This window comes from Strigops habroptila, chromosome 2 (genome assembly GCF_004027225.2).
Source record: "Strigops habroptila isolate Jane chromosome 2, bStrHab1.2.pri, whole genome shotgun sequence".
Taxonomy (NCBI): Eukaryota; Metazoa; Chordata; class Aves; order Psittaciformes; family Psittacidae; genus Strigops; species Strigops habroptila.
This window is the reverse complement of record NC_044278.2, coordinates 118467617-118493660: the sequence shown is the minus strand read 5'-3', so window position 1 is coordinate 118493660 and position 26044 is coordinate 118467617. Positions and strand designations below refer to the sequence as shown.

The 26044-nt window shown below is 41.7% G+C and overlaps 1 protein-coding gene and 1 long non-coding RNA gene across 11 annotated transcripts in view; one reads left to right on the top strand and one right to left on the bottom strand.

Moving 5' to 3' along the window:
* The window catches only part of TENM4 (teneurin transmembrane protein 4), a 1610848-nt gene that overhangs the window by 565897 nt on the left and 1018907 nt on the right, over nt 1–26044 (bottom strand). The gene's annotated exons all lie outside the window — the stretch shown is intronic.
* Nucleotides 1772–3924, top strand: LOC115603856. Its single transcript, XR_003990012.1, has 2 exons — nt 1772–1931; nt 3498–3924. It is a non-coding gene; the product is annotated as an uncharacterized LOC115603856 (long non-coding RNA).

The window sequence follows — 26044 nt, the reverse complement described above, 5'->3', positions numbered from 1 at the left end:
GCCAGCTGATGGCTCCATGGGTTGTCATTTTAAACACAAGTGAAGGACCCTCATCAAACTATTCCTCTGCTTCCTTCTATCCAGGGGCACAAATATGTCTGGAAAAATCCAGATCTGCAGAGAGCAATTTAAGCCTGTTGTTCGGATATTAAACTAGCAGGTCTTTATTACAAGCAGTCATTTAGTTTAGCAAGGTGAATGTGTGGTCAAGTAAGGTTCAATAATTCCTGCTTGATTTATGTAAGAAAGTTATTTTGTTAATTCTTCTGTTTAATCCTGACTCGTTCCCTTCAAATGACAACACTATTATTAATGCTAATTACTCTAGGCCAAGTAATATGATCATCATAGAAGGAATGGCTTTGATGTATGCAAGTGACATCTAATGTGTGGTGCAAAATTGCTCTGTTACTACTCAATAAAATTATATTTGTGATGATTAAACACAGGAACTGGAACCTCAGTCCCATTAAGTTAATGGCAAAATTCCCAGTAACTAGAATGGGATGAGTATTGTTCAGTTTTACATAAATCCACTGATCTGACTATTTTTCACATCTGAGTAAGCAAATGAAAATGAGGTTTTGCCACTGCCACTTCCAAAGAGGCTTTTATCCCTTTTCTACAGATCCTGCCTTCTCTGACCATAGTTTTAAATATCAGATCTCTTTTTCACCCTATCATTGATCCACAGTGCTCAATGCATGAGAACATGCATATACCACATTACTTAAGTGACACAAACTCTGCTTGAGGTTCTTACACTGGGTCCAAATGGCTCCTGCTTCTTTGACTTTATACTGTTCTTAAATATCATGAATAAATTAAGGCAACTCTGACCCAGAATAGGAGCATGCACGCTCCTTTTACATTAGTTTCAATAAATCTGTTCATCTTAACCTCAAAAATTTAGAGGCACATGCCTTCTTTTTTTAACCTTTTTTTAATTTTTTTTTTTTAACAGATATAATTTGAAGACTAGTTTATCTGGCATTCAAAATATCCACTATTGTGACTGGAAAAAGACATTTAGCTAGAAAAAATGGTTGGATAAAATCAGCTCCATGGGTCCCTTTGGTTGGATAAAATCACCTCCATTTCTACTCAAGCCATTCTATAACTATAAAATATCTGGAAATCCCAACCGAATCACAGAATCATAGAATCACAGATTGGTTTGGGTTGGAAAGGACCTTAAGATCATCTAGTTCCAACCCCCTCTGCCATGGGCAGGGATACCACACACTAGACCATGTCTCCTAAGACTCCATCCAACCTGGCCTTGAACACTGCCAAGGATGGAGCATTCACAACTTCCTTGGGCAACCCATTCCCATGCCTCACCACCAGTAAAGAACTTCTCCCTTATATCTAACCTAAACTTCCCCTGTTTAAGTTTGAACCCGTAAACTAGTGTCTCTGCACTTGTGCAGGTCAACTCTTTGGTGAATGCACAAGGAATGTAACTCAGCTGGGATGCCCCTATCATTCCCTACATACCTTGGATAACCCCTCATGTGTTAACAGTAAGTCTAATGCATGCAGTAGATATTAGACTTACAGGACAAATCTAAACATCAGCAGTACAACACAAGATCTCAGTGTTTCCAGATACTGCAGTCCTATGATACATGGACTTCCCATATCCACCAGGTATGACCAGTAAGTATGAAATGGGTGGGTTGAGTTTCCACATTGTGTGCAGGCCATCTGTACAGACTAAAAATACCCCAGAGAGGAAGTTTAGCCTGGAGCAAACTTTCACATTAACCAGCACAGCTCTAAACACAGCCACCTCTTTGCTCTGTCTATAAAGCTTGCCTGACACTTTCTGTTGCATAGTATATAAATAATGTCATGCTTCTATTCCCTGTCTGCATTGATCCACACTGACCTTTACAACTTCATCTTGGATGACCCTGCAGTTGAAGGTAAGACCTGTCTGCAGAAGAGCTAAGGAACCAGAGCATAAAGCAATGTTTATTATGTTGTGACTATCACTGTAACCTGCCTGGCTGCTTTCATTGAGTTATTCACAGCTCAGGTAGGGTTTTCTTACCTGGGAGGTCACAACAGAACTGGAATCACTTCATGCAGCATTCTCTTTATCTTCCTTCCTACATCAATTCCTCCAAATCCTTTATCTTCTCTGAAAGGAGATTATTGTCTTGCAAGAAACTAAAATAGGGTGCTTCATCTAGTTTATTTTAATTACCATAACATTTAAAGAAGATACATGATTCCCTTAATCCAAAAGGCTAATGAATCATTTTTAATCATACAAAAATGCCATGTCCTATAGCGGTAAACAGCCTAAAGAAAATAGTAGGAGTTGGTACGCATATGCTGGCTTGCTCTTTCTGTAGCATGAAGAAAATGCATCAGCGTGCTGCTGGCTCCTGACTGCATGTGCCTTTCTTAACTTCAGAGAAGCAATCGCTTTCTCCTCGACTCGTTCTTCTCTCTTTGTCCTTTGATTGAACATTCCAGATGGGTTCGGTAGCCATTAATTACTTTTATAACTAGAACTCACTTGCAATGCATCAGGTTAATGTTAATGGCATTCTGTACAGACTCTCATAATCTTCTCTCTGTTTTCTAACTTCTTTCCCGTCCCAGTGTAATCGCATTATACTTAATACTAACCAAACAGTGATCTCTTATCCTCCTCCTTTTTTTGACAGCGGTATGTGGGGAGGAACAATTTACATTTTTCCAGGCTCTCTCCCCTTCCTTCGCTCTGTTTATTAAATCTGTATCTGTTATTTTTATGTCTTAATGCCAATGGATTTTCCTTTTAATTACAGCAATCTGATTTCAGTTTATTTAAATGCTGATTTATGTTTATGCTATCCCCTGGTATCAATTTCATTCCAACAAGATCCCAGTGTAACTTAATTACTTGTAGTCTTGTCATTCCAAGCTAATGCTAATTAAAACAGTTTTATTACTGCAAGGTATTAAAGATTAACCCCTCCACTGGTCTATAGGAAATGAAGCAGTAAAGTCAAGGTGAGGAAATAGAAGGCTTACAAAACCAGAGAAAAGAGTACACAGGAATGACCACTACATTTGCTTCTTTCCATCACCCAATGGGCTGCAATTGCCCAAGGCTCACAGTCTGGTTGTACTGCAGTGTAGACATTAAGATGTCTACTTGTGCTCATCCTACATTATATCCATCTCCTCTTTTTCAACCCTCTCTATGGGCAAGACATGCAAAAGCTGAAGATGATCCTAAGGTCCTTTCCAAGACTAATGATTATGTGATTCTGTGATTCTATGCACACCTACCAGCCTCTCCTCTCCACGTCCCCCTGTGTCCCTCTTCCCCCGCCTCTGCTCAGACCTCTCCATACCTGCTCTCAGCTGCCTCTCACCTGCTCTCATCCTTCTCTTCATCACACATCCCACTGTCATTCCCTGAAACCACGCACTTATCCACAATCAAGAAAAAACACTGTTTTAATCCAATCCTCTTCCTTCTGTTCCTACAGCGGATGGAGATCTTTGCCCATACCTTGCCCACTCCTGCCTCTTGTTTCCAGGAGAAGATGGAGCCACAAGACTGACCAGCCTAAGCTTTTCATAGCAAGTGCTTTGCAATAAGAGAGAGATGAATCCGAGACCATATGTACCAAGCAATAACAGAATGTATTGCTGCGAGTCTTCAAGCAAACTAGAGAAGTTAGTAGGACTGTAAAGCAGCATTTGAGTGCAATTATCTCCTGTGCAATGCTTGTAAACTTTACCTGTCACTTCAACACTCCCTGTAATTCCCTCTGACTGCAGTACTGTCAATGCACAGCCTGTGCCTCCCCAAAATCCCTCCCCATCTCACACACAGCTTTATTTCCCCCCACCTTACTACAAAGTTCACATTTGCAGAAATGGCAATAAACTAACACAGCTATTTTAAGAGATTCCCCGAATCCTTATTCTTTGATACTAAAATAACTCATACCCATACATCTCTTCAGGCATATGTATCTATGCACATGTATGCAAATGGGCACAGCATTGTACTCAGGTGTTTGGTTTTCCAGCACAGTTTTTCGGTTGGTTGCCAAGTAACTGGAACACTTTTGATACCTATGTGCAGAAGATATACTTAATTGTTTTTCACGTGCACCCAAATTAGGAGACAGTGAAGGCTAGTGTGGGTTTTTTCCCTGCTGATGAGTAAGTGACATCTGTGGGAATACAGAAAGCTACAGAGTGTGTCTGTCTGGGGCTAATTGATTTATACAACTTGCCGACAGACAGATGTGAGCAAACACTCCCGATAAACAACATGATTATAAATTAGCTTCTTTTTATAGGAGGTAGGTTAAAAAACACACAGCGAGGATAAGTAATGGGTGCAGGAGACGTGTTATTTATTTTCTGCACCCAGTGAAGCACAGCAATCGTACTCCTGTTCTGTGGGCTGGTTTTCCGTCAGAGGCTAGGGGTAAGCAAGAAGAAGCTGAAGAATGAGGATGACTTCTGCAAAGCAGAAAGCATATTGCAGTGTCCCAGGGAAAGCAAGCTGCTAGGCAAGATGTAAATATGACCTCTCTTGAGCTCTCTTTTTGAACTTGTGTTTTTTAGCTGAAGGAAGTGGATAGGTCGTGCTGTTATTGAGGAATTTCAGTGCTGTCTTGCTTAACGAAATTCCCTCCTACGCAGCCCAAGCAACTCAATTGCAGAATTTGTGCTTTAGAGGAGAAAGGGAGTGTGAATTTCATCACATTTCTTTGATAAGTGAATAAAGTTGTGCAATTCCTCTGAATTGTCTTTTAAGTCAATGGACTCTTCTGGTTTCTTCAGGAGAAGAAGGGAGGGTGTGAAGCGGGGGTGAGCCCATGAGACAACTGAAGTCCTCTATGTGGTTATGTGGATGCTGATAGCACTCTCCAAATGAAGTAAGTGCTTTCTGCAGTGCCCCCAAAAAAACAAAACCAAGAAACCTCTCTAGACCTATGTTATTTCTGAAAATCAGTTCCACATACTATTGCCTCGGTGAGAATTTAGACAGACATATATTCGTTTCCCCATATATAAGAATGAGAATAGAATTTAGACATATATTCATTTCTCCATATATAAGCAGGAGGAAACAAGAAATAGAATTGAAATTAACTGGGCTAAAGCAATGGGTGAAATAAAATAAGATTAAGAAAAATAAACATGGCAGCAGATCACAGAAATTCCAAACTTATCTTGTATTATCCATAATCATTGGTAAAGCAAGTGGAGAAATTGAAAATGAAGGTAAGTAAAAATCTTCTTATCATCCCTCAAACTCCCACCATCCCCATCCGCACCCCACCTGGGTTCTGCTGGTCCTATTGCCGAGCACGTGGCAGCAACAACAGGGAATAGTAGAGAGGAGTATGCTGTGCATGCACGTATTTTGTACAGAGGGAGGGCTCCCCGTCCATCATCCCAGCTCCAGAGGGAGATGCAATCCTAAATCTTTCCTCTCTGATGTTTTCCACTACAATGTAAAGAAATCTCAGACAGAGAGAGAGCGAGTGCTAAGTGCACAGGCACAAGCACAGACATGGGGGGAAAAAATCATTACTTGTCAGTATTTAGACTTACAGCCATCAAGGTCTGCTGTGAGGGTGGGAGCTGAGCACAGGCAGCAGATGATGCTGCTTCTCAGCGAAGGCACAGCCTTCCTTGACTGCCTGGCCCTGGGAAGGCAGATGATGGGGAGAAAGGCAGGGAAAGCTCCTGCTACTCATTTCTTGGGGTACTGCCCTTGTGCTTACCCGTGTGTGAGCAAGTTAGAGCAGCAGCACTCAGCCCCAATGCTGGGTAGGGCAGTAACTAGCCAGCAGAACATGAGGGGTCAGTGTGGGATTTTCATGACAAGAGGGCTGAATGCAATCAAGAAGTAGCCGCCAAAGCATTCCCCAGACCTGCGGTTTCTGGATATAGAGGCAGACCCTTGCATGCAGAGGTTTGCTGGGTAGAGGTCCATGGGGTTTTACCCTGCTGAGGTCAGTGGTGCAGTGAGGTTTAGCACTGGGGGTCCTGTTACCCTCGGTGGCACTCAGCTGCTATCAAGAGGAGCAAGTGCAAGCAAATTCCTCCTCCAGGTCCCAAAGCTCATGTGGATGCAAATGCTTGAAGTCCTGGCAGACACAACATGCCAGTGGGACACAGGACAGCAAGCAGTCCCTGGAAGATGATGTTAATTATTCTTGTCATTAAGAGCAGCAGGAAATGAGTCTTTGAGAGCAGCTTGTCTCACACACACACATGCACGCATGCACTCATGCACAAGCCAAAGCAGGCTTCAGGAGACAAGGCTGTTGCTCAGTGTAAAGGAAACTAAGTCAATATTATCTTTTAATAACAAATCCAAAAGGAGGCAAGCTGTCCCAAAGAATGAGCCAACAGAAAACATGATTCACAGGAATATGACAGATCAAGGGGCCTCAGCTGAAAAATTAGCATGTGCAAATATTTGGGCTGATGAGATTTAAATTGGAGAGACCATATTAGCAAGTGACATCCCAAACTTGAGTTATATAAAAACGAACCTCCCCCAACCCAGGAGTTGTTTCCCCTGCCTTGTTTTCTTGCACTTAAAGGAAAATGTTTTTTCCTTCATGCTGTGAGAAACAACCCTTTTTTTTTCATCCACATGCTTGCTTCTCACTTTTCTGATGACTGCTCCGAGTTTAATAAGCTGCTGTCAGACATGTGCAGTCAAAGCTCAGGGTTGCATTGTTGTTTTCCCTTGTACTTGCACAACACAATTCCAGTGGTGTCACTTCTACAAGGCATGATGCAACCCCTCACAGGAACGATGTAAGACAAAAGCGAGGTGTTTATGGAGCACTGAAGCATCCCTTCCCTGCTGTGGGACATATGTGCAAGGAGAAAAAAGATCTCATGTAGTCCCTCTTCATCTTAAACTCATTTGGGTTTTTCCAAAGTGCTCCCTGAATAAACAGGATAGGAAGGACTATGTTCTATACACATCGAAAATGCACAATTTACTCCTTATTTTTACCTTTCTATGTTTTCATTTTCTATGCTTATGCATGTATAATGGAATAAACGCTAGGATCATCTGAATGGAAGCCTGAGGAAGAAATAGGAGACAGTGAGAGAAATTAACTGTTTACTTTGTTTTACTTTGATTTGGGTCTTGATTGCAAGGAGGGAGAAGATGAAGCACAAACCACGTTCTTGTATGGCCACCTTGATTTTGTCTTTTTCCCTCCAATGCCACCAAAGCAGGGAATGGAGAATTCCTGTGTTCCTGTGTAGGGTTAATGCATAATTTCCGAACTGAAAATCATGTCATTAGCCTGCTACATGAGTAGCATGACATGAGTTAGAGAAAGGCACTTGCTTTTGTATTTATTATGCTTATCTCAATTGCTATTCACAGTCTTAAGCCTTCTCTGGCTGCCATTTTGTGCTGATCGCTGTGCTAGACAGAAGAAAAGCTTACGAGCATATGGTAGCATTTGGCTGCTCACCCATTCTCAGGATTTCACCCAGTTCTCATTGACTTTCAATGGCATCTGGACAACTAATTGCCACAGGCATCATTCAGAGCCTCAGCTATGTTACCCCAAAGTATGTAGGCTACTTTACAGTCTAACCACACAAAACTACAGGTTCCCTGCCTCCAGACACTCACACCCACTGTTAAATGCATATCCTTAAGTGTGGCAAAGATAAGCAGAGCAGAGAGGTTATGACAAGTGTCAGGCTTGCTGTAATGCTTTGGGAAGAGCTGGGCTAGCCCCACAAGCTCTATCATCCTTCTTGCAGTGACCATCACCAGACACAGCAGGCACAGTACTGAGCAGCCTGTGCTTTGAGATGCAGGAGTTATTTCATGTTCTGCCACTGATGTCCAGTAGAGCCCGTCATGTCACTTAATCTCTCTGGCATTTTTCTCTCTTAGCTCACAAAGTACTGGCGACAGCAAATGCCTCCCATTACCCATGTGCAAAGGGCAGTCATCTTGGAGGCATTGCCTGGAATCTGAACTGGAATAAGTGTACGAGAAATAGCAGCAGCAAAGTATTTCTGTGCCCTCGGACCAATCGTGTGGACTCACTTACACTCTGTAAGCTGATGGTACCCACTTAACTGACCTGTGAAAGTGGCTGGCCTCGATTTTGGCAAGCTTGTGTCCTTCATAGCCCCATGGTTTCCGCCTGGCAGAGGAAAGGCTTTTTGAGCAAGATGATCCAGAACAGAGGAAACCAGCATGTTGCATAAACAACTTTCTGAAACAGGGGAAAAAAACCTCTCTCCTCTATCCTAAAAAGCAGCAAGACCACTGCAGAGGTCAGAATAGCCAGGGCTGTAAAAAGCTTCTAAAAATCTATGTGCCGCTGCTGAATTGCCTTGCCCTTGTCTCCCGAGCTTCCCAGGGAATAGTATTCAATCTTGAGTTTTATGAAGACGAGCCCAACGAAGCTTTGGTCTGCAGCATTTCTGGCCTTAGTCTGAAATGCTGCTCAGGATGTCTTTAAAGATTTAAAAGGAATTCAGCTTTAGCCTTGCTTGTGTGTGAGTTTGGTTTTTTCCAAACCACAGAATTGCTGAGAGGTTTTAATACCTTTTCTATTTTCTCCCTTCAAAGATTATGGATAGACTCATCACCTAATTATTTTGTTTCCATCTTGCAAACAAGATCTGGAGAATAAGATAGTAAAGGACATATCTCTGCTTGCATCTTGCAACATGCCTCCACTGAAAAAAACACTATACATAACAAAATTTCATTTCAATTTCCTGTAACAGGGCACCCTGTGAAAGGGGAAAGAGAAAAGAAGAGACACTGTTAGGACACAGGCTGTACTGTGCTGTGAAAGTCTGCAAAATGGAAACTTTCAGTTTACTGACATATTTAGTAATGTTAATAAATGATTCATATATAATCATAGAATTATAGAATGGATTGTGTTGGAAAGGACTTTAAGATCACCTACGCCCCTGCCATGGGCAGGGACATCCAGCACTAGACCATGTCACCCAAGGCTCTGTCCAGCCTGGCCTTGAACACTGGCAGGGATGGGACATTTATCACTTCTTTGGGGAACCTGTGCCAGGGTCTCACCACCTCAAAAGGCACAAAAGTTCACACTAAAATATCATAGAATCATAGAATAGTTAGGGTTGGAAAGGACCTTAAGATCATTCAGTTTCAAACCCCTGCCACGGGCAGGGACACCACACACTAAACCATGTCACTCAAGACTCTGTACAAGTCACCCAAGACTCCGTATCCATAGAAAATTACTTAAGCAGTCACTGTAATATACAAAAGCCAGACTTCTTAATTCTAAAAATCTGAAAAAAAGTTGACTACAAAGCACAAAGAAAAGGCTCTTTGGATGCTTTTGTTTATTACGTCTTTCTTTTCCAAGTCCAGTCAAAAACCAAAGAAAGTAAATATGTAAACTGCATATTGTATGTTAAGTTTTAATAACCACCGTGGTTATTATTTTAAACATAAGAAAAATACTTGCCTAGAGTATCATTTTAGTTGTCTGTGCTCCTTCAAGAGCAGCTGAAATAATAACCTATATCTGCTTCATGTTCAGAAAATAACCCTCTGCAAACCTGCTGCAATGTATTTTTTCCCTTCATTTCATAGGCTGGAAGCCATCAGCTTGTGAGAACCTCTATGAAGATCACGGGTTTAAGGCAGATATTTATTTTTTAGGTAAATTTACTTTTTTATGTATTTATTTTTAAATTGATTTATTTTTAGGCTCCTCAGATGTGTGGTTCCTGGACTGTCTAAAGAGATCAATGATAACACCCTGTGGTTGGCAGCAGAAAGATGGGAAATATTCTAAATGGAAGAAAATGCTTCCCATATTCAAATGTTAAATAAGGCAATTACTGTGTCCAAAGTTAGATTTTCTATTATTGCAGGTTGCATTTATAAGGAAAAGTGGGGGAAAATATAAAATCACTCTTATTAGACCTGCAGCCTGAGAACAAGAGTGTTGTAAGAACCATCACAAGATCATGGAGGTCTGCAAAACCAGATAATGCATGAGGGACCCGAATCACAGCACCTGAGAGTCTACTTAATAGTTTGGTTTTCCTATATAGCAAATATGCTCCCTTAAATGTGTGGCTTCCAATAGGAAAGCGCAAATGGCCTCCTTTGATTTTGCAGCTTTAAGACTTGAAAAGGAGAAAGCACCTGAACCCTGATTCGGGAAGACACAAGCAGTCATACGGATTTCAAAGGAAATTTCACTATGTTAGGGGATCTTTAAGGCCTTAAAGACATCAGTGAGATTTCAGCACACATTTAAAGTTAATCACGTGCTTACGAATCCTTTCTGAAGTGGGCCCAACAGCCCAATTGAGTCTTTCAGCAAGTCTTCAATCCTTACAGACCTCAGGATGTGGTTTCCTATTTTATTCACTCTTTACCATCTTTCCTTGAGATTTAGGCAGCGATGTGTGTGTTACTACTGAATTAGAGCAGGATGAGAGATCACCCACTCTGGAAAACCCACGAGTTCCTAGTGTCTGGCTATGTTGGGAGCTGGAGCTTTCTGCTGTCCTACATATCCCTCTATACAGAGAATGTAGAGGCATTGGAGCCACCCCTCTGAAGCCCTCCATGGGCATCTCCAACCTGCATGGACCTCAAATCCATGCAGCAACCAACCACCTTTGCCTTCTGTTTATATAAAGTCTATACAATTAAAAGGGTTTCTGAATCAATGTTCCTGAAGCTTTTTCTCCAACTATTTTTTTTTGGTTTTACTTATAAATTTTAAGTTGAAATTCAATTTAATTGAATGCACAGGTGAGCTGCTGGAGTCTAATGAGGGCTGAGTATGGAAATATCTTTCCATACTTTTACTCACTATTTCACCTGAAGATGATGCCTTTCAAGGCTGAAAGAAATCAAAGGAAAAGGCGATGGAGGAAGCCAGACTCTTCCCACTGCTTGCTGCCAGCCCAGCAAGAAGTGAAATGAGCTGTCAGGGCTCAAAGGGAGTGCAAGAGGGAAACACGCAGCTCCATGCCTACAGTTCCTAGTGCGTATTCTCCCTTGAGCCTCAGGAAGGCATTTTGATGGTGCAATATGTGGCACTAATCAGAACGATGAACTCTCTGGTGCTGTGAACATACCACCAAAAGGCAAAGTTTTCCCTTTACTGCCAAAAATGCACATGAGCAGCAACAAATCATACAAAACTTCATCTGTGCACAAGAGGGCCAACCCCCCAGGATCTTTCTTACTGGCGCTGGGTAGTCTTCTGTCCCATGGTGGGATCTGAGTGCAGTACAGCACCTTCATGGACAATACAACCAACTGCAGGTTTAATTAATAATGATATACTTGCTACAAAGGCCACCAACCTATGCCCACCCAGATCCCAAGGCTGCAATTAATATTGTCCTTGCTGCTCTGGGGACTCCCTCCATGGCTTAGAAGATAGATCCCCTCTCCTCAAGACAAGCTTCCTTGCTTGCTTAATATCCCTCGTTCACCAGAAAAGCGCTTCAGTGCTTAAGTAAAATTAATAGTAGAAGCATTAATGGTAACTCTGATCATTCGTAAATGCACTAAAGGAGTGTTTTAGAGCAAGGTGTACTTCACTCCCAAAGATGCAAGGAAGCATGTATTTCTGCTTTAAAATCAAGGTAAATAAGGATAGAAGGTTAAAATGAAAAATAAGGCTAAAAGGAACAATTTATTATTATTTTTTCTCCCCAGGAAATCACTACCTGGAAATTTCACGGACAACACAGCCACTTGAGTAATGAATAACGTAGACTGGTTTAAATGCAGAGTGGAATTGCCCTCTCCTCAGCTTCCTTTTAATCTTTTGTGGCCCTGCAAGGGGCCTTAGAAGAGGTGGCCCTGTGACATGCTAATCCAGCAGCCCTTCAGCAGCTAAGCTTAATCAGCCAGTAAGAGCTGAAGCCACTATTTGCAGCTGATTTTCAAGCAGGAACCTCCAATTCCCTTTTTGATGGCTAAACACTTGTTTTTACATCTGCTGAATTAACCATAGGGCAAAAAAACCCCACCACCCAACAAACAACACTAACCACAAACAACTTAAATGACTAAATCCACATTGCTAATAATTCTCTAATTGCTAACCTGAAAGTCCATAACAGTCCTGATTGCTGACTGTCACTCAGGTTGTTTCATAAATGCATGTTGATTTTGAAACTGTAATGATGCTGAATTAGTAAACGGATGGGGCAGAATGGTTTTCTGAGTCAGGGGCCCTACATTATGAATGAAAAGGTTTCCCATCTGTGTAGCTTCTGGGATCTCAAAACATTTAAACAAAAATTAATTCACCATCACTCAGAACGCCCTGGGAAGTAATCAGACATTTGCGTTGCACTGAAGTTAAAACCACAGCATTAACACAAACCTGACGGCTTGTCTCCTGCCACCAGGTCCACTGCAGCATGAGGCAGCATTAAGGCTGGAAAGCTGATTTCAACAGAAACTGATAGAAACACATTTTTCTATGGATCTGTGTCTTTGTAATTAATTACCCGTGTGTCTAGAAAGCTGCAGACTCCAGCTGGAGGCACAGTTTCAGCTATCTCTTGAGGTTACACTCTGCTGTGTTGCAAGTGGTGAGCTGTTGCTGAGCCACCCCTACCTTAGGTTGTCCATAGGGTCACCTTCACCTCAAGACCTGAACAACCATTGGGGCTGTTCTTTGACTAAGAAGAGTAGCGATAGCAAGGGCACAGAGAAAAAGAGAAACAGAATGCATGTAAGAGGAGCAGTGGGATCACATAAACCTCATTTTCTAAGAAATTAACCTAAAAATAAGTTTTGTTTTCTATTTGTGCATGTCACAAATCTTGGCATTTTTCATTTTTTTCTATTTTCTAACAGTGCAACCAGTCTGCAAGCCTAGAGTGTGGTCTTTGCCAATGGACTCCTGTGATTGGGAAAGTGTCGCTGGTTAGACTTCACTGCAGCAACAGGGATTTAATGTATTTCTCCCTTGCTGTACAGAGCTTTCAAAAGAACTGATACAAAAAAAGCTTTAAACACCTTCAATTTTTTTTAATCAAACAGTACTAAAGAAGCCAGGACAAAGTGTGCACAGTCCAAAATTGATTTTCCTTTAATGAATAGAAAAATAAACCAGTTGAGAGCACACCTTCAAGGAAGCAGCTGGCCATTACCTAGAATGATACTGCAGAGAGTAGAAGTGAATTCTGGCTTTAGTTTGCTTATCTATACATCAACCATTTGATCATCTTCATGTCTTACAGAGGTGAAGGAACTCCAGGGGGACAAAATCAGTTCTATGCATCAGAAATGCATCCAAGCGGTCATATTATTATTTAATCATCTGGTTTTAGAGATCATTGTCCCAATGTCCAGGTGTGCTTTTGGCCAACCTGTTATAGACAGAAAAATGGATTTCCATATGTGAAGGGTTGACCCGAAGCTTCCCAGGAGAAGATATTTATGGGGTTAAAAGTCTCCGTGTTGGGAGAAGCTAACAGCTGATGAATATATTAGCTCAACTCAACTCCAGTTCCCTCCTGACTATGCAAAGAGGATACCCGAGACGGGAATCAATTACCCGTCGTTCATGTGCTACTAAATATTCAGATCCCATTGGTGCATCTCCTACTGTTTGGCTCCAGTTCCCTTGCAGGTTAGCAAGGAAATCAGATGCAAATCACATAGGTGATTCCTCTGCGGGAGGACAGAGCTGTGGCTGCCAAGGAGGAGGCAGGCTGCCTTTGTGTTTTTCAGAGTCACATAGCACTTAGCCACACGGTTCCCATTGACTTTCAAATGGGAAATATGTAGATGTGAGTCAGAGTTATGGAAATGTAGCCTTTCACTGTATCATTAGTTTTTTGTTTCCAGATGACAGAAACTCATGATTTATTTTGAATATTTAAAGTGTGTCAGTGCAGCTTTCTTTTGGGGAGGTTGTTTTGGCGACTGACACAAGCAATCACTACAGTATTGGCAGTGCAGCACTAAGAAGCTAATGCAGATGAAGAACATTGTAAAGGGGCCTATTTTGCATATCAGCTAATCTAATTGCAACATATGTAGTGTCCTTATAATTATAGGGCAGGAATATGGAGGTGGTCACCTGGGTTGTGTTCCTCCCTGCTGGACAAATCAATTAGTCTGCATGCTACATCTGTATAGCAGAAATGATACCTTAATCACATGGAAGTTTTAAGCCTTTGTCAAGGCCTTAATAGTGCTCTGATATTTTTGGGTTCATTACAACATACTATCTAGGCCATATACAGATATCAGCAAGCTTGAGACTATTACAGTTTCCTCACTCACACCATCCCACCAAGCATCTTTTATTGGTATCTTGGCTGCCACGTATGTCTGTGGTTTAAGACTGGGCTATGTGGGACACAGTCTGCAGGGTTTTCTGTCCTCTTGTTAACACTAAAGAAAACTAGAAATTAACTCCACTGAAAGCAAGGCTACAGCCAGCTTCAAACTGAGCCGCAGAGATGGAGGCTGCTGCAATATCTCTTATTTTTTATCTCCTCAAAATCTCATGCAATCCTGAACATGTAGATTTAGCAGAATCCCTCACCTGATGGTTTGATTTATCTCGCTCGAGCCTGCAAAGCAGTTGAGTACTTAGCAATTCAGCTGAGATTACTCCTGAAAGGCACAGGCTGGTGTGCCTCACTGAATCATGGCCTTACTACAATAACTACAGGGGCCACCACATGATCTGGCCCATGAGCTAAGAGGGACCATTTCTCTTAACTAAGTTTTCCTCAACGGGAAATTAATATTTGCATATTTTACCAGTTGTATTAGACTTTGCTTAGTTATAAGGAAGGCATCATGGGTATCTACCTATAAATGATCTATCCACAAGTACTTATCTATATGTTATTTTAGAGTTGGAGCCTCTGCCTTTGTGCAGAACTAGAAATTACTGGCCTTATCCTTCTCTCAATTAAGTAAACATAAATCATGAACAGTTTCCCTGAAACCAGTGGAATTTCAGTGACGCAAAATGGATGGGGAAAGGCAAGAGGGCCCTTGGATTTCATGGCTCTGCCTTTAATATGCTCAGTCCAGGAGCCTTCAGCACACAGCCCATCCCTACTCCATTCCAACAGGAGTCTGAAGCAGAATATTTAAAAAAAATAGGGCTAAAAGAGCCAAAAGAAAAGGATTTTTTTTTTTCTTGGAGCAGAGCTAAATACTAATAAATGCAACACATAACACACTCTTCTCAATATGCATCTATTAAACAGAGACCAAAGAATGATCAGCTGCTTCATGACCGGGACAGCTTGAAAACAAAGAAGTGTGCCCAATAATTTACTCCACATATTGTCCAAGTTTACAGAAGCACATGGGTTGGGATAGATATTTTTGGCAGTAACTCAGAAGCGCTAAGACTCTGGAAAAACAGCTGAGTGAAACGGTTTGCAGAGAAAACAAGCAGTTTTTTAACAATCAGAACTATTACCTGATCTGTCTGGTCAAAAGGCTTGGGACAGTCTATGAAAAGGGAGTGAGATTACAGAAAAGGGATGAAATTAATACAGTTTGCTTGTCAGGAAGATCCCCTTTCTTCCCTGAAGCCTTTGCAAAAGCAACAATTTGTGATGACATTGAGCTGCCTTTTGGGGGGATCTTGTATTTCTTAGCTTCACAGGTTCCCAGATGCTTTTGTCTGGCATTAATATCTGTGATGACTGAGTCTCTCCTCCTAATAAGATATCATGGAGGTGGAAAAGAATTTCTGTCAGTGCTGCAAGAAACAGGCTTTATGTTCAGATCCTGGAAATTCAGCTCGCTCTCATCCTCCTGCAGTGATAGGGGAAGATTGAATATGTGTATGCGGGAGGCTGGACAGGTAGAGAGGACGGGGGCCTGAAAGAAATGGATGTGCAGTCCGTGTTCGCACATGTGCCTGAGCCTCGAGGTGTTTATCACTGCTATCACTAAAAGGCTTTTCAAAACTTCTTTCCAGAACATGTTTTCATCAGATTTTTCCACTTCACTCACTTCATTTTTTGCAATTTCTGCTAATTCCTCAAAAAGGATACAACAGGGAAGTTCTTCATATGCAATTCTTTTGGAAAAAGTAAAATATGGGCATGTTGGCAGCAATTTTGGTCACCGAGAACCAAAGGTGCTGAAACAAAAGGAGGGAAAGGGAAGAACCAGTTTCCAGGCTAGGAAATGCTAGAAACTTAATCAAAGGGTTTGCAGGCACATAACCTAACTCCGTCTTTGTGTATGTGCTCTGTTATCCCAAACTGAAGAGGAAGATGAAACCAGAGTTTGCAATCTGGCCTTGCAGGTGCAGCCTGAAAGTTTCATCCCTGTGATCGCCGATTGCTTTTCATCCCTTCTTTCAGTCTTTATCCTCCCTTTCCTTGGTGATGACAAATGGGGGCACAAAGAAATAGGGAAGAACAGAGTGAAGAGCTTCGCTCTAGCAGCCACTCGAACTTTGAGCAGAACACTAAAAGAAGCAGTACGAAGGAACAGAGGCTTCCCCCCCCCCCCACTTGCTCCTTGTTAAGCTTCACAGCTCAACAAGTGTCCTACTTTGACAGAGAAAAAGGAACAAAAATAACCACTCACTTCTCCAGCTCACTAATTAACCTTTTTTTTCCCCCTTTCTTTCCCTCTCTACATTTTCCTTTAGTGCTCTCTTTCCCTATTCTGCCTTTTGGGAGACAAAATGGTGGAAGATGAGACAAAATGGCAGAGGGATAAACTGCCAGTAATTGGCAGTCTTTTCAGGAATAGCATGTCCAGAGTATATGCAAAGGTGCTGCCTCTCTACTTAGCTCATTCCCTTGGCAGCAGGGCAGGATAGGCAAAATCAAACCAATGTTCAGAGATTTTCAGCTGCAGATCTCAAGTTCTGGCAAGCTTCTTTATTGGTTTTTGGTTTGTTTTTTTTTTCCAAATGGGAAAGCAAAGGGACGGGGAATTTGAGAACATATGGTGATAGAATAATGAACTGGTAAACAGACTCCTTGCAGGCTGTGTCCTTCGTTGAACCCAAAAAAGAAATTAACAATAATAGATTCACTATGATAATGATATAGGACATGATTTGAGAGAGCCACTGGAAGTGTCTTCAGCCTCCTTCTGTCAGAGCTGAACTGATATACAGTAGTAAAGTTCATTTATAACGCATAAATCAAAACTCAGCATTGAGATCTGCCATTTTGCTGCCTGGTGTGTTCCCACTGACTCCTGTTGAGCTAAGCTTCTGGAGATCAAACAAATCATGGAAAAGACAGGTCAAAACTCAGCCTCACCACCAAAATACGTCTCTTATCTGCAGATGTTTCTTTCAATCCTAAGTATGTGTCTATAAAGATGATAACAAATACTAGAATCTCCTTGTTTACTGAGATAGTCTTCTGACCCCGAGGCCATCATCATAAGCATGTTAATCTAAACTTTGGAAATATATTCTGCATTTAATTTAGCTAAGAACAAAATAATGAGCACTATCCCAGCAAGTACTTGGTTACCTCCTCATCTGCATACCATGAGGGGACACATGGAAGAAGATCTGTTGCTGAACAAGTTACTTTCTTTTATTACACCAGTTGCCAGCACCCCTGAAGTTCAGAAAAATTAAAAAATGGGAAAAGTAATTAAAGCATGCTAGGCCTAATTACTTTCCTGCCTGTTTCAGCAGTGTTTTGTGGGAGAGAAATCATAGTACTTCAAACCCCCATGTCTGCTTAGGAACTGCAATCCCCAAGCCTTCTGCTGAGTAGAAGGCTGGAATCCTCTCTTCTCAACTGGACAGCCTCCTGCTTTCATCAAGAAACTTGACATTTTCCATAGCCAGCTCCACATGGAACTCCTTCCACAAGATACCATTGAGACCCAGGGATTTGAAGAGGAAAATACAAATGAGTATTTATGTTCTCGACATATTGAGGATGTTGTGAGTTGGATGCTGGTTGCTGAAGGATGCTGAGAATATTTAAACTCAGAGGGTATATAGTCAGAAATAAACAAGATTGTTGGAAGGCAGAGAGTGGCTTTAACAGTTCCTGTAACTACCTCTGGCTATTTTAGAGGTATAAAGGTTGATACAGAAAGGATCTGGGATCATAATTAAGAAGAAAAAAGAAAAAAATATCTGACAAACAGTGGAAGAAGAGGGAAAATCCAAAAGGGAAGAAAAATGAGAGAAAATGTAAAATGTGAATAAGGTAAGTAACAGCAAACATGCAAAGTAGGAGAAATGCCTACTAGATTGGTTTTTTGGAGGTTTTTTCTTTGATTTGGGGTCTTTTGTTGTTTTGGTTGTTGTTTGGGGTTTTTTTTTTCTCCTAAAATAAAAAGAGATTTGAAGCCAGGAAAAGAAAAAAAATGATTGGAATAAGAGAAAATGAACGTTTCAGAAGTACTTTTTTCCCATTACTCAGTGCTCATCCGGCCACATCTGGAATAGTGCATCCAGCTGGGCTCCTAACAAAAGAAGGCTGTTGACAAACTTCAGGGAGTCCAGCATAGGCCACCAAGGTGGTCAGGAGGTTGGAGCACATGATGTACAAGAAAGGCTGAGAGAGCTGCATTTGTTCAGCCTGGATATTCGGCAGGGACTTCATAGCAGCCTTACAGCACCTCTGAGCAAGTTATTAAGATGATGGAGCCAAGCAGAGGTGCACGACATGGAAGGATCCATCTGTATAAAAGGAAAAAGAAAATCTCGAATGAGATATTCAAGCCCAGATAAATGGTGGGACTTCCATCCTTTGAGATTTTGATGGCCCAACTGGAGAAAGCCTTCAGCAATCTGGTCTGAATTCAATGCTGACCCAGCTGTGAGCAGGAGTTTGGGCTAGAGACCTCCTGAGGTCCCTTCCAACCTACACGACACTCTGATTCTATAATAACTTCAGCAAAGACATTTTAGATAGAGTAATTTGGGAGATGGAAGGGGTAAAAGTCAGAGAGAAAAGCTGTAGTTACTGAAATACAGGGGAATCTGAGCACAGGCCAAAATATTTTAGCACTAAAATAGATTTTTGGAAAAGAAACAAAAGATTTAGAAGACTCCAAAGGACAGAGAAGCATGTTGGACTAGTCAGAATTATAATCTGTGATTCTATTCTTTGTGGAATAAAGAACAAAGTGTTAGGTGAAAAGTGGGCAAGGTTATACCCATGTTTTCCTTTTGCTTCTGCCTTTTAAATGACCTTGGAGGGATAGATTCTCCAGCAATTAATTCAGTGCTTTCTTGTGCCCCCCCTTCTACCTTACCCAAATAAATTTAGTTTATATTTGGGTTTGAAACAAGTTAGCTTACTTCAGCACATAGATATTAACGGAAATAGCTTATGCAGATGAAACCTCCTTTGTTGTCCTCCTTCTTATAGTCAAGAGCTGATACACTAAATTAACGCATGGTGGTCTCTTGTGTCTTCAGGCCTGCCATTAGTCTTTGTTATATGTGAAACAGGTAATAAGAGAACCTGCAAGATGTAGTTGAAATGTTTGGATGGGTTGTAACCAAAGTTTGGGCAATACTTGCATAGCACAAGCCAGAGCTGCTAAAGGTGTTGCCACAATACAGTAAACATTTGTTTGATAACAGGCAACTGTTGTTGTCCTTTTTGCACGGGGTCACATTCTGATTTCTTTATCAATGTCTGCACTTGACTCCTCATAGAGTCTCACTGATGAGAGTTCCACAGGGAACATTTGTAGATCAAGGTTCTGGATAAGTAAAACTTGTCATTCCTGAAGGCAAAGGGAGATCCACCTACACCAAGATTTTAAGAAATTGTAGTATGTTTGACATTTAGGAAGAAAGTATGGCTCACACATACGACAAAATGGTAGCAGCTCTACAAAACAAAATTGCTATGATACTTTTTTGCATTGCCTACTCTGCGTGTTCAACGGGTTAGTGAAGTCCTAGAGTTTCATTCTTTGCAACGGAAACTCAGTCATTAAATTTGATGCCATGGCTGCCTTGCAAGACTTTTCATTACAGTTGCTTTGCTATACAACTAAGAAATGAAATCAGGAACAAAAGATGGTACTTCCCAGTCTCTGCTGGACCTCCTCAGACCACTCCATGCATCCTGCTTCACCTTAGCCCTTCTTTCATTTGCCATTAGTTAGTTACAATGAACGTATTAGAAAGATTGTGCTCACATAGAGAGCTTGTGAACCTTTAAGGGGACCCACTGACTGGCTTGAATACAACATCCATAAATTCGGATTCCTGAGTTCTCTGCAGCTGATTTGATCTTTTCAAGATCCACAATGCCCTGAAAACGATTTTGAGGCATATTCTTGGATGAAGAATCATGGTGTCATACTTGTAAGCATAATATGCAATGATAAATTGTAATTCTAATGATAAAGAACTACTCGCCTTCCCCAATACTTCTAAATTTTGTGTAGCCCCACAGAAGCTCAAATACTCTTCCCAAGAAAATAAGGGCACCACCTAAAAAAAATTCCCACACATTGACTGGCAAGCTCCCAGTAACATACTGATTATGAGCAAATGGGAGAACAGGGAACTATGGAGGGGCATCCACATCCCTACCACCACTCTGTAAGTCTTTATCCAATTTGCTTTGCAGGACGGTGAGACAAAGAGTCTAGTCTAAGCGATGTGCTTTCCACTGAATTTAAGTCCATACTCCCAAGCCATGGTAAAAGTAGTTGCCACTGTGTAATCAGGGACAAATGATCAGAGGCTGAAGATATCAGGCAATATTTGTACAACTGAGTAGCTCTCATACTGCTTTGAGAGGAGATGCCCTAAGAAGAACTTGCCACATTAAGACATAGATTGACCTTATTTCTGATGCCTTTTAATTCAAGACCTCTCTATAAGGTAGGACCTAGAGGCTATCTGCACTTCTGGAGACTTTCCCATGTCATCATTTCTAGGGATGCAAAGAACTTGGAAAGGAACATAGAGTCTTCAGTGCAGTGGACAAAACCTTTTCCTGGGATTGCCTCCACTTCTACTTTCTAGTAGCTGGTTATTATAGAGATTTAGTTATTCTACAGGCTCCAAATCTTACCCAAATGTGGACAGTGCTGACGGTTTGCCAGAAGCCAGATAGTGACAGAAAAATCAGGACAGGGTATTCCATGCTTCTAAAACATACAGGGGTGATTTGCTGGAGACACTCCATTTCAGTACCCCATCTGACAGCCCCCTTCATCTTTATCTTGTGAAGTTGAATAAAGTGGAAATGTTGCCTCCTGGGGTACATAGTCTACATGATTTGCTCAAACACCACTGAAAGCTCCAGGGCCCAAAATGTCTTATGATGGGCTGGATAGTGCATGCGGCCACAACTGCTGTTCTGTTCCACGCCTTATACCAGGAAATGTTTGCTGTTACAGAATGAAAACCAGCCACAGTTAAAATTTGTGAGAAGACCAAAAGAAAAACCTCACAAGAAAAGGACACAGGGAATTAAAATTAACTCAGCTGCTTCATTTGGCATGTGAGATTCCAAGGGATCAAGAGGAATTATATGAGAAAAATGCACAGGAGACATACTGTGGATTACCGTTCATTATCAAATTAGCACCTTTTATATCATGTTTCAATCTCCTCTCAGGCTTTGCCTTGTAATACATGTGATTAGAAGTGAATTAATAATAGCAATATTGTGCCAGAGAGTCCATTTTTAGTGAGTACTTAAAAACAAAAATGGAAAAGGCGCTTTTACAACCTTTTTAAGGAATACTTCATTAAGTGGAGGGAGGTATACTAGAGACACAAAACTCCATGCCCATGCAAACACAGTGCAAGCACACAATTTCCACGCCTCTGCCTTTAATTGCATCTGAAAGTCATTGTTCCCCAAACAAAAGAAGCCGTGGGGTGAGCGTTTCATATTCCATTGTGTCTTTATCAGCTTCCATCACCCAGTATGAAAGAGGCACCCAAGTCAGTGGTGCCAAAAGATTTGCTGGTTTCTTACTGGTCTAGCTGCTAAGGTATTCTTTTTCCCAACTAATTTTAGCCATTCATTAATATTCCCCTGCCTCACAATATTATACATTCACGTGGTGCTTTTTCTCTGGTGACCTTAAATTCTTTAAGCAGTTTCTTTTACATCACTGTGTTGCAGAGAAGATACTCTGCAGAAGACAGAGAGTCAGACAAGTGCGTTGCTCAAAGTCTGAAGTCAACAGCTGTGCCAGTAACATTATTATTGTTATTATTATTATTACTATTATTAATATTATTATTTTAAAGAGTGGAAGGTATAACTGCGTCCATCTTATTTCTATCCTCTGTTGTGCAGAAACACAAGATAAGTGCATGGCACAACATTTGAAAGAACTATCCTCATCTCTAAGAAAGGACCTTCTGGGTTGTTTTTCTGTTTTTCCAAAATAAGGCAGACAAAAAGCCTTATAGAAGATAGGCTAGCAAGGGAAAGCAATACTTATCATCTCATTGCTGTTGTTTGAAATGTACTGGGGACTATAGGGAATAGTGCTTCTTCCTATAAATGAGAAAACAGAAGATATCAGACAGAACAAAGTTATGTATGAATAAATGATACATGCATGTGTGATTTGATTTCCACCATGGCTTGGAGTTGAAGGAAAATATTCATTTTCCTCTTGTTTTCAAGTTCTTTCCTCAGCCCCCATTTTTTAAGATATAAAGAGAAAGAAAGAAGAGAAATAAATTTATGGTGTCCTCCCCACGCAAGTGTGGATACTGAGCTTAGAAAGGAAGGTGAGAAAATGAGCTACACTGATAACCTTAAACATAGGTAAGTGTTTGAGAGTTTAGTAGATCTCTGGATTTAGCAGAGCTTGGTGATGAATGGAAGCATTAGGATTTATGATAATCATGAAATGCACACAAAACAGTCCCAGTTAAATCCCATCTGTCCCCTTCAGCCACGCAGATGACACATTTTGTTTTCAAGCATGCTGGTGGCACTGCCCAGTATTGCCCCTCTGCCCCAGTACCTCCTCCTTGGCTTTCAGCATCATTTCCCATGGGAAATCTAAGCAGAAAGTAAAAAGCTAACCAGGAGCAAGAGGCAGGGACATCAGATATTCTGTGATGTGCACCAATAAGGATTACCTTCCTTCCTTTGTTTCACAGAAATAAGACATTATAACTGTTAATGAGTAAGCCAACCCACCTTTGTTGCTTTGGGTTCCCCTACTTGCTTTTTGATTAAAAACTTCTAGGATATCACTGTGGAGCATAAATACATGACACTGCTGATATTATGAAATGAAAAACAACGAGGTGGTTGGTGACAGCCAACATGGCTTCACCAAGGGGAAATCCTGCCTGACCAATTTGGTGGCCTTCTATGATGGAGCCACGGAACTGATGGACAGCGGCAGAGCAGTTGACGTCATCTACCTGGACTTGTGCAAAGCGTTCGACACTGTCCCGCATGACATCCTTGTCTCTAAATTGGAGAGACATCAATTTGATAGACGGACCACTCGGCGGATAAAAAACTGGCTCAATGGCCGCATGCAAAGAGTTGTGGTCAACGGCTCAGTGTCCAGTTGGAAACCTGTAACGAGTGGTGTCCCTCAGGGATCGGTGTTGGGACCGGTCCTGTTCAACATCTTTGTTGGCGACATGGACAGTGGGATTGAGTGCGCCCTCAGCAAGTTTGCCGACGACACCAAGCTGTGTGGTTCAGTTGATACGCTGGAGGGAAGGGATGCCATCCAGAGAGACCGTGACACGCTTGTGAGGTGGGCCGATGCCAACCTTATGAAGTTTAACCAAGCCAAGTGTAAGGTCCTACACCTGGGTCGGGGCAATCCCAGGCACTGCTACAGGTTGGGTGGAGAAGAGATTCAGAGCAGCCCTGCAGAAAAGGACTTGGGGGTGTTGGTTGACGAGAAGCTTAACATGAGCCAGCAGTGTGCGCTTGCAGCCCAGAAAGCCAACCGTATCCTGGGCTGCATCAAAAGAAGCGTGACCAGCAGGTTGAAGGAGGTGATCCTGCCCCTCTACTCTGCTCTTGTGAGACCCCACTTGGAGTACTGCGTACAGTTCTGGTGTCCTCAACATAAAAAGGACATGGAGCTGTTGGAGCGAGTCCAGAGGAGGGCCATGAGGATGATAAGAGGGCTGGAGCACCTCCCGTATGAAGACAGGCTGAGAGAGTTGGGGCTGTTCAGCCTGGAGAAGACAAGGCCGTGTGGAGACCTCATAGCAGCCTTCCAGTATCTGAAGGGGGTCTATAAAGATGCTGGGGAAGGACTCTTCCTTAGGGACTGTAGTGGTAGGACAAGGGGTAATGGGTTCAAACTTAAACAAGGGAAGTTTAGATTAGATAAAAGGAAGAAGTTCTTTACAGTGAGGGTGGTGAAGCACTGGAATGGGTTGCCCAGGGAGGTTGTGGATGCTCCATCCCTGGCGGTGTTCAAGGCCAGGCTGGACAGAGCCTTGGACCACATGGTTTAGGGCAAGGTGTCCCTGCCCATGGCAGGGGGGTTGGAACTAGATGATCTTAAGGTCCTTTCCAACCCTTACTATTCTATGACTCTATGATTATCCCCTGATTTTCTAGGAAAGGTCAGTCAGAAAGAGGTGCCAGGACAGGCAAATTGGACCTTGAAACATCTAATTAAGACTACCTTTGCATACTGATTTCAAGGTTGACTACCTTTGCCCACTCACTCAGTACGGACCATATGTAAGCAGCAGCAGGATATTAATCACAAAGAGAGTGTGTTCTCCCCCTACTTAGACTTGTACTTGTTCTTTTTCCTAAAATGTCTTCTATTCAGAGAGATGGGGCATTACCATTAGAAACTATTAAACAGAAACAATGCCTTTCAATTGCTCTTTTGCAGTGTGAAGGCAACATACATTCGGAAAGTAAAGAGCCATAAAGGATTAAAGATGGGTTTGTGCTGGCTTTTCTCCCTGCTTAGCACAGCACTTACTGTCTTTTAGATAAGGATCTCTTCTCTCCATCATCCCCAGAAATAAACTGAAGGTGCTTTTCATTTGGCCCTTCTCACTTTCCAGGCTTCTCATTGCTTGAACTAATGTTCTCCTCCCCAGTCCTCGTGTTCTAAAGAATTGAAATCTCACATAACATTCTGGTTGGAACAAAAATCCTCCTCTTTTTATTGCTGTGGCCATTCACGAACAGGAAAAAATAAATCATTCTTCCTTTGCTTTTCTTCTTCTTTTCCAAGCTTCACTGCTTATTCTTTAATCACGCATACAGTGAACACAATTGTCAATTCCAGACTAGAGAGAACAGCTTAACACAGATTTTTTCTACATGATAGTGTTTTTGTTTCCTGAAGTCTCCTAAGTGCAAATCTATTGAATTTACCATTTTAAACACTCTTCTTCATATGTGCAAATAGAAAAAGAAAGTACACACATACTAAATGAAAGTACATCCATACTAAATGTGCAAATGCAAACCAGATGATTGCTACCATAAGCACATAGCATGCACATAAATAAAACTGCATCTTGAAAATACATTTAAAAATAAAACAAAACAACGAAAAAAGCATTTCATTTAAAAGAGAATAGAGGCAAGAATACACATAAGGAAAAAACGATATTGCACTGGAAGCTGCTCTCACCCTGCTCTGAATCCCAAATACTTTACTGCTTTACGGGATCACCCCCATATATAGCAATGAAAGAGAAAAAAATTATCTTTACTTGTTCATTTTCCTTCCCCAGAGCTGTGAAAAAGAGAGGCGAGGCAATATGTAAAAAAACTACAGTTCTGCTTTCCACACATGCCTTGCCAGAGCGTGGTGTTGGGTCCATAAACAATTCTGTGTTTAAGCACTTAACTAACAAAACCACAGCAATGGGTGGGCATTGCTCCTGGTTCTGCAGGCTTTCATGTGCTGCGAATGGAGGAGGAAGAGGCTGTCTTAGGGTACCACAGTAAGTACAACCACACCATTGGTACTCAACCTGGCATCATTCCCACTGAAAGATTGCTTTGGCTTCTACGGAAAGAAAGGACAAAGATTTTGGCCTTTTCCCAGTGTGCCAAGTTGAGCCCTGGAGCGTCT